This window comes from Ammospiza nelsoni, chromosome 3, assembly GCF_027579445.1.
Source record: "Ammospiza nelsoni isolate bAmmNel1 chromosome 3, bAmmNel1.pri, whole genome shotgun sequence".
In the NCBI taxonomy this organism is placed as follows: domain Eukaryota; kingdom Metazoa; phylum Chordata; class Aves; order Passeriformes; family Passerellidae; genus Ammospiza; species Ammospiza nelsoni.
Genome location: NC_080635.1, coordinates 5,290,309 through 5,299,291, shown reverse-complemented (window position 1 = coordinate 5,299,291; position 8,983 = coordinate 5,290,309). Strand labels below are relative to the sequence as shown.

General features: G+C 53.5%; 1 long non-coding RNA gene across 3 annotated transcripts; it reads left to right on the top strand.

Moving 5' to 3' along the window:
* The first annotated feature begins 3,830 nt into the window (after positions 1–3,830).
* On the top strand, positions 3,831–8,707 carry LOC132071255 (uncharacterized). 3 transcript variants are annotated; one of them, XR_009418085.1, is made up of 5 exons: positions 3,831–4,563; positions 5,841–5,963; positions 7,330–7,515; positions 8,114–8,384; positions 8,568–8,707. It is a non-coding gene; the product is annotated as an uncharacterized LOC132071255 (long non-coding RNA). The 3 variants fall into 3 exon arrangements; XR_009418084.1 differs by having other exon boundaries at positions 7,327–7,515; XR_009418083.1 differs by lacking the exon at positions 3,831–4,563 and having other exon boundaries at positions 5,258–5,963; positions 7,327–7,515.
* Positions 8,708–8,983: the final 276 nt, after the last annotated feature.

The following is an 8,983-nucleotide window of genomic DNA, read 5'->3' as shown; positions in this document are numbered from 1 at the left end:
AATTTTTTTTTTTTTTTTTTTTTTTTTTTTTTTTTACCTCGGGCAGAGCGGTGGAGGCGCCGCCGGCGCTCCTGCTCTGCCATTTGCTATGCATGAAGTTGATAATCAGCTGGGGGAGGCGAGGGGGTGTTTTATGGCGGCGTCTGATGGCCCACCCCATTTGCAGTCAGCGTGCGTGGCCCGCGCTCCCGCGCCGCGTGCCACCCCGCCACAGGGACCCGGCATATTTTATTCCAGCGCCGCGAGACTGCTGATTTATGGGTGGGGGGAAGGCAGGAGCGAACCCTCCCCGTGCTCAGCCTCCCCCTGCCCAGCCTCCAAAGGCCCCATAACTTACCACCCAGCAAATGCCTTCCCCCTTCTCCATCTCTGTGTTCTCCCCCGTTAATATATTGCGCTGCGTTATTTATCCCGCAGCCCGGGGTGTTTACACGCGCGGAGACGCGAGAACTTCAAAAATAAATCACGGGGCACGACTACTATTTTAATCTCTCATTACAGACACTTCTGTGGCTCCATAAAGAAAAGAGTGGCGCACAGCAAGTCTGTAAAGAGAGATCTTCCGTGCCAAAAAGCGGTGTTGGGATTGTGGCTTCCGAGCACCAGAAATCTCCACAGGCTGGGGTTTTGATTTTTCCTCCTCAGCCTTTGGTGGTGGTAGGGTGGCTGAGATGCCAAAGGAAGCTCTGTGCAGCCACGGATGTGGCTGATGTGGCAGTGCCAGGATGTCCAGGGGGGCTGTGGCCTTAGCTGGAATATGATAAAATGTTCACACGCATGGCACTCTCTGCCCAGAGCTCTGCAAACATTAATCAAGTTGCCCAGCGGCCCTTGGCAAGTGTCAGTGCTGAAAGCCCCCTGCTGGGGTTAAATCCAGGGGCCAGAAGGGCTAAAGGGCTTCAAGGGTGAACCCACAGCCCCAAAAACACCACATCTCCGGCATCCTGCTCTCCGGAGCCAGCATTGCATCTCCCCAATCCCAAAACCTACCGTGCCAGGCCCTGGGCTGCCAAACCACAGGAATGTGACAGGAGGGAGGGATGCCCGTGCTGGGTGACAGAAAACAGCTGAGGGTTCAATTCCCTCCTTACAACATGAAGCATTGGGAATTGGGGGCTGGAAAAAGGGGGATTTGAATTCCTTAAAACAGCACAATTAGCTTCCAAAATAAAAACTGGAATGTGTTTGTTTAATTAAAGCTGAGGCAAAACACACACTCAGGTCAAACCAGCCTCAGGCTCCAGAGACAGCACAGTGCATTGATCTGAATTTTGGAAAGGAGTGGAAAAAGCTTCCATTTCCCAGCAAATCCCTGGCTCTGAGCAGCCCTGGAGCTGCTGGCATTGAATATTCAGAGGGCTGATTCCCCACGGTGAGCTCGGAGCCGGCGCTGCAGCCAGGTAACAGCGGGAATGGAGCCTGGGAGCTGCAAATCCCAAATGTGGGATCTCCACTGGGTGCAGGGATCTCCATCCTCCAGGAGAGGCACCAGGTCTGGCCTGTCCCACGGTCCCAGTGGGGGATCTGGCCTTGTTTTGGCTGTGTTAAGCCTGCAGTGGTTTATCAAGCCCCAGACATCCCTCCAAAATTGGCACCTCATCCCTTTGCTTCTGTTTGTGTCCCTGTTACTGGATTTCTGTTCATGATGTAAATTCTCCTTTTAAATGGGAGAAAATAATCAGCTCTTTATGACAGCAGACATCAAAGTTGTATGACTATGGAGAAGTGCATTAACCTTTCCTTTAGCTTGGAGAACTTCATAATCTTTTAAAAATCAACATTTTATTAATTTTGGAATGATGCTTAATGCCTGAGAGGAGTGAGGAGCAGTGGCAGCACCAGTGGAGCTCTTTGCCACTCTAACTTAAGGTCAGGCTTGCAAGTGCTGCAGGAACCACAGCCCATGCAGATATGGAATCATGGAATTGTGAAGGTTGGAAAAGCCCTCTAAGATCACTGAGTCCAAGCATTCCTCCAGCACTGCCAAGGCCAGCAGTAAATGGTGTCCCCAGGTGCCACACCCGGACATCTTTTAAACCCCTCCAGGGATGGGGACTCAGCTCCAGAGCACTCAGCCCCAGCTGGTGGTGCTTGGCCAGCCTGGAGCTGGACCTCTGCATCCATATGGGTAAGGAGAAAGGAGCCACCTCAATTTTCTTGTAAGATTGAGTTTCCCTGGGAGAAAACCAGGATGTCCTTCCTGGGCTGAAATTTGGATTTAGCAGGGCAACTGTCAGCCGTTCTTCCTTGCAGACTGGGCCAAGGAGACAGCCAGGAGAACCCAGCCCCTTTCCAGGGGGTTGTGCAGGGAAGGAAGCAGCTGAAGGGCTGAAAATGCTTCACCCAGAGAGAGCAGCTCATGGGGCCACAGACCTCACATGGATCCACCTGGAGCCCGGAGCTGGGGGCCGTGTGAGCCTCTCCAGGTGGCGTGCACACACTGGGCAGGGTGGGCTCTTATTAATTACTACTAATAACTTATTTCACATATCATTCTGGACGGGATTTTGTTGCAGAGGGCTGCTGATATTTTAGGGATACGCAGGGCAAATCTCTGTCCGCGCAGCCAAATCCCCGGGCCGGGGCTCCGGAGCCTCCGGCACAGCCCTCGCCGAGTGTTTCCAAACTGAATAGTCATTGGTTTGGCAGATAATTCAGAAACTATTTGTATGAGCTGTTTATCAAATTATTAACTGCACAGATGTTGTTTGGTTGAAGAGCAGCTGAACCTTCTCTCTGCCAGCCGGGGAGACAAAGGTCTGCAGGAATAATTGGAGATGTGCATGGAATATTAAATTAATTTACTGCTCTTAATTCTTATGCAAATCCTGACCTCTGATAGAGCCTATCAATTACCCTGCACACAGGGAAAAGAAAGGAGAACAGTTTCTTTCTTTTCTTTCCCCCCCCTCTCCTTTTTTTCCTGTTGTTCTCCAGTTTGGGGTTTTGTTTCTTTGTTGTTGTTGGTTTTTTTTTCCCTTTTGAAAGGGAACTTGGGAAAGGAAATATTTGTGGGAAGAAAAAAAGCCATTTATTTGTGGTGCAAAGGGCCAGGATTATTTAATTGAATGTCCTGGTTGCAGCGATGTCCCCTGGGAGACAGGGTGCAGTTTTTAACATTGTGGGGTGCTCGGGGGAGGCCTGGGAATGTAGGCAAGAGCCAGGCTGGAATAGCTCCACATGCTTCCCCAGAAGGGGCCCCACTCTGCCAGCACCGTGGTGGGCTGAAGTGGGAGAGGGCTGGAGGCCCGGGCTGATCCCAGCCGGGTTTTGGTGGGGCTGGGGGCAGGAAGGGGCCCCTGGCTCTGCTGGAATCCAGCCGGGGTGCAGGTGGGTTATCAGGGAGGGCTTCCTGCCCCGACAGCGGGGCTGATTCTGCCAGTAATTACCAGGGAAGAAGAAAAGGAATTTGTTGTGAGATCGCAGGTAAAATGAAGCAGGATTTAATTGGTCCTCATTAAACAGAGCTGGGTTTCCAATATGGAGAAAGGCCTCGGTCCGGGCAGTGTTTAATTGGGGCTGTGTGTGCGCTGCTCAGCCGGTGCTTAAAGGCGGGCGCCGGGGCCTGTTCTTTCATCCCATTTTCTAATAAGGATAAATAAACAGGATGAATAATGCCATCAGTCTCTCCCTCGACCCCTGTGAGACCCCAGCAGTGCAGTGCTGCTCCCTGGGATCCATGAATCCAAGGCACACAGGATCCCCCGGCTCGGAGCACCCGATGCGGCACCGATGGGCTCCGTTAGCAGAACCCCCAGGTCCAGCCACGGAGCAGTTTGGGGAATTCTCTGGTTAGTGGCTGTCAGAGGGGAGCCGGAGGAGGGGATGGGGCTCAGGAGGGGAAAGGAAGGAGAAAAGAATGGAAAATAAAATTCTATCTTTCCCTTTTATTTTTCCTTTTTTATTTTTTTCCCCTCCGTAAATCCTGGGAAGCGCTGGGAGACTGCACTCCCCCTCCCACGCCGCCCACTCGGGTAATTTCATTTATCCCGCAAATCTAATTAGCAATCCGTAGCTGACATTAATACAGATCTAATGAGGCCGGCGATGACCAGATTATCAGGCGAGCGCTGACAGAGTCTTAAAGGCACATCAAGCCCTGCAGTCAGTGGGACCTGGCAGGGGAAAAACTGCTTGAAAGGGGGAGAAGAAAAAGGAAAAAAAAAAAAAAAAAAGAAAGGAGGAAAGAAAGAAAAAAAAAAATTGACGAGGGAGGGGGAGAAAAACATGAGGAAAAGCAGTGCGGGTAGGGCTTGGCGGCTTAGCTTATTAAGGGAGCTGGAGCTTTGCTGGACGCAGTTTATCCACTAGCATCGGGCCTCTGTCCCTGCTTCTCCCGAAATACCGTTCTGCAGAGGAGAAAAAGGAGGGGGGAAATAAGGGGAAAAAAAAAAATAAGAAGAAGCTGGAGCCCAAGGAGTCGCTGTGCAATTTATTCCAAGGGGTGGCTGTTGAGAAGGCGGCAATTTGCGGCGGCCGGGGGTTATTTAGTGCGATATGAAATCAAATGATCCTATTGCTCAAATAACAGTGTCTGGGAGGAGAAGCGAGCGCGCTCCAAAGGTAATTGTCTCCAGATGATATTCTTATTATCCCCCAATCCCGGCCTAAACGCTGCCAGCGCCGGACTGGAATCGATACGGGGGGAGGACCGGGGGGATCCCGGGGCCGGGGGGAGCATCCCCGGCGCTGACCCCCCTCGGGAAGGGCGGCAGGGCTTCGGCAAGACCCCAAATTCCCTGTGGCTGCTGCCTGTCGGTGCCTCGGCGGGAGCGGCAGCACCGGCGGCGGAGCCGAGCCCGGAGCCCAGGTAAGAAGGGACCGACGGGGGGACGGGGAGCGGGAACCCGGGCCCCTCCGTGCCCCGGCGGGCAGCGGCTCTCCGAGCGGACCCTTCTGCATCGCTTCACCCCAGCACAGGCTGCCGGGTCCGGGGCGACCTCCCGCGGCCCCGGTTCAACCCCGCCGCGCTCGGTCAGCCGCTGCTTGCGGTCACCGGTGCCTGCGGTCGGTCCCGTTTGCCCGGAGCCGCTGGAAGCGCAGCCGGACCAGGGGCGGTTTCACTCTGGATCCCCCGCTAGCGGATGGAGCGGCGGCCCCCGCTCTCCGCGGCGCTGCCCGATGGTAAAATCGCCGCAATTCAATGGCTTTGAGGGAAAAAAAAAATCCAAAGGGACGGAAGGCGGTGAGGGGGAGACGGGAGCGAACCGGCGGCACTTACCTGGGCGGGGGTCGCCGGGGCCGGGGCCGGGCTCGCTCCGTGGCCGCAGCGGCAGCGGGGACCGAACGCTCCGGGTGCGGCAGCCCAAGGCGAGCGGCGGCCCCGCAGCTGCTCCCCAAAGTCCATCGGGGCGCCCCCCGTGCCCCCGTGGGCTGGCCGGGGTTCCGCCAGGAAAATCCCGGACGGGGATTTCCCTCTTTCCGCCTTTCTTTGTCAGCCTTTCGCCCCGGCGGACAGCGCGTCCCCGGCGCTTCGGGCATAGAGAACAAACGCGCTCATCCTGCAAAATAAATAATGCGAGTATTGAGGGAGTGAAACTCCGGGCTGGGGCGCTCAGGAGTGTCCCGGCTGGGGCAGCTCTGTGCTGCCGGGGGCCAGGGTTTGTCCCGGAGCCGTAACAGCGGGAGGTGGCTGCGCTGAACCAGCGGGGACACTGAACACGGGGAGCGGCAGGAGGAGAATGCTCGGGGTCAGGCGCCTCTCTCGGGTCAGGTCCCGATGAGAAGAGGGCACAGGTCACCCCCCGGGCCGCCAGGAGAGGCTGGTGGGGTTTGTGTGCACTTGCTGCCATGATCTAGTTGAACAGTTAGAACATCGGCTGGACTTGATGATCTTATAGGTCTCTTCCAGCCTTGAACTTCTGTGATTCTGTGATTCTGTGTGTCTGCAAACGGGCAAAGCATTTGGAACCTGAAGCCTGGAAGTGAGCCCCAGCCTTTGCCCACCCCATGCTGCCTCGCAGGTATGTTAGAACGCGTTTTTCAGCACTGTCCAAATGCGCTGTTGGAGGGTTTTTCCATCTCTGCTCAAGCCCTTTTGTCAGCTTCAGCCTCAGGTTCCTATTTCTGTTTGGCGTGTTCTGAATGGAGTGCAGGGCCCAGGGGTGCTGAGCTCCGAGCAGACAGAGTTTAATTAATTGAATAGTCCTGTGCTTGTTCTCCCGCTTTTTACGAACAAATGAACAGTTGATATGTGTGGATCCTTTCATTCACCACCAGAACAATCCTCTGCACAGGACAGGGGGAAAATGCCTAATCAGTCACAGCAAACCAGCATGGTGCTTTGGGGTGGGAAGTGAAAAATACCATGTCCATTCAAACTTGGATTTCACAGCGCTGGAGGATCGGGAGAGGCAGAGTGCAGGACTTGCCCCAGGTGAGAGCTGCGCTGGCTGCACAGGCAGTGCTTCCTCAAAGCACTCCCAGGTTTGGGCATTCAGCTCCAGACCTCTGGCAGAAGTGAGACTGGAACAGAGGCAGCAATAAAGCTGTGCCCAGGCAGGAGGTTGGGGTTCCCTACGGCGCGAGCTCAGAGCTCCATGCTTTTTCTCCTCCTGCTGATCCGCTCGCTTTTATTTTTCCACCTGGTGACCCGCAGGTGTTCCTGCTGAGACACAGATGTGGTGGGGGGCATGTTTGAATGCTGGGCTGTGAGGAGGGCAGGGATCCTCCAGGGACCCCGTGTTTGTCTGTGTGTCTGTCCCAAGAGCCGCGCCCGGATCCTGGCCCCACACACCACACGGCTCGCCCAAGTGCCTCCCTTTGTTTCAAACTCTTGGAGCCTGGAGCACTTGTTGAACCTGACCACGAGTGCATCAAAGTGGCTGACAATTAGGAAATAAACAAATATCATTTGAGGTGGTTTTGGGCGGAATCCAGCCATACATAGAAGGGCTCGTTGCTGTTGTTATCATTTTGAATATTCCTCATAGTTGGGATATTTGTACTGTGCAGCGGCGTCCCCGGCACAGCAAACATTGCATTATCTCTCTGTGCAAAGGCTCCATTAATCACACCAGACAATGGGCCAGACACATCCCTTTGAGCCTGGTGCTGGGATCCTCTGGGCTTTTCACCTTGTCCAAACGCTTCATCCCTGTCAATGCAGGCAGCAGCTCTTCAAAACCGATGGCTCTGAACTCTGGGACTGACAGGAAAACGTCTAATTCAGTTAAAAGATTTCCCCAGTTATTTTATATTCTCCCTTTGATTTTTCATGGCTTGTAGAAGCTAAACTTTTTCAGTCTTTCTGTCTGTACATGAGATCAATCCAATCATTTGTTAAAACACTAATGAATTTGCCTGATAGATCTGTGTCCTTTAAAGCAGCAGCAGCAGTGGCAAGCACTGAGATCGAGCAGGATGGAGTGGCCTGGCCAAGCCGTGGCCCCACTGGCAGGAGCTTCAGAGTGGACAGAAGAGGGAACACAGCTTGGTGGTGAAGGTGCTGTTCTCCTGAAAGAGGATCCTGGCAAAAACATGGCTTGGTGCAGGGGATGGCACGCTGAATGCGAGGTAGGACCTTGTGTGCTGGGAACAGGTGTGGGTGCATGTCCCCTTTTCCTCACTGCAGTGTCCCCTTTTCCTCACTGCAGCAGGACTGTCAGGCACAGGGAATCCTGAGAGCCCCTGAGGGATGGTCTCCATCCCACATCTGTGAGGAGGGGAGCTCGTGGTGCCCCTGGCAGGCTTTGCCTTGTGCTGGGTTCTGTTTCCTTGGGTCATGCTGCAGCTGAGCGGGACCCTGGTCCCCCCAGCCATGGGACTCCAACAGGCACTTGTGGCACTGAGCTTGGCTGTGTGTTGTGAGCCATTTCTGCCGCTTGCAGTTTGGTCACTGCAGGCCTGAATGAGCCAAAATACCCTCTCCTGAACAGAAATACACCAGAACTGGTTCAGCTTGGGGAACACAAGTTGAAGGAGCCATGGCACAGGGCGCTCCTGAGTGTGAGGTGTAGATGCTTTCAGGGAAGATGAGGGTGGAACCCTTTGGCTGTGAGTGGTCAGGTTCAAATTCAGCCTCTGGGCTCACATCTCAGAAAGCCTGAATTCGGTTCTCATTTTTCCAGGGATGGGGAAACTCAACACTGTCAATCTCCTCTTTCCTCTTCAGACAGCAGCAGACACTTGAATGGAGACTCCTCGTGTTTGCAGCCTGGCCACACGAGTGACTGAGACCCGAAATCTCCCTGACGTCCTCTCTGGATGCTTGGCCTTGGAACAGCCTCTTTCGTGCCACACCTGCTCCCTTCCACTCGTGGAGCCTTCTGTGCTGCACAGGACACTGGAAAAGCACTTGGAGATGGCTGGAGAAGGATGGGGCTTCCTGGAAAATGGTCTCTAAACCAGGCCTTTCCCTGTGCCGTGGCTCATTAATATCAGTGGTATGTGCTTATATCTCAATTCTCCAGGATTAATTAAAAATCCATGGACAGTGACACGCCTAGGGGCTTTTCAATTATATCACTTTTGGCTAAGGCCATTACATTTGTAATAACCATGACATGCTTGTAACTGCTGCGGTCTCCAGGTTTTTGTGTACTCAGCCGTTGTGTTCTGCGTTCCAGGTTCCTGCTGGAGGAACTCTGTCACCTTCCCCGAGGCAGCAGATCTGAGGCCAGACGTGGTGTGCACTGCTTGTGCATTCAGACACGAGTAATAACAAGTTTGGAGGAACTGTACCACTTAATAAAAGCATTTTATTACATTTAAATGTATTAAAATGTGAACATTAAATTCAACGCGCTAATTACCGCTCCCAGGCATTGCCGCTGACAGGAAATGGATCCTCACAATTGCTCTGCTGAGATCACTCACTGCTGTTACTGCTCTTTGGTTCCTGGTGTGTTATTAGTGCTCTGCATTTGGGACTTGAGTCATTAACAAAAGGGACTCGTGTTGGGCATTATGTAAATTCTGTATGTTTTCACACAGCTACCGGGGCCTGTGTTATGTATCTCATTGACAAAAAGAAAAGCAAATG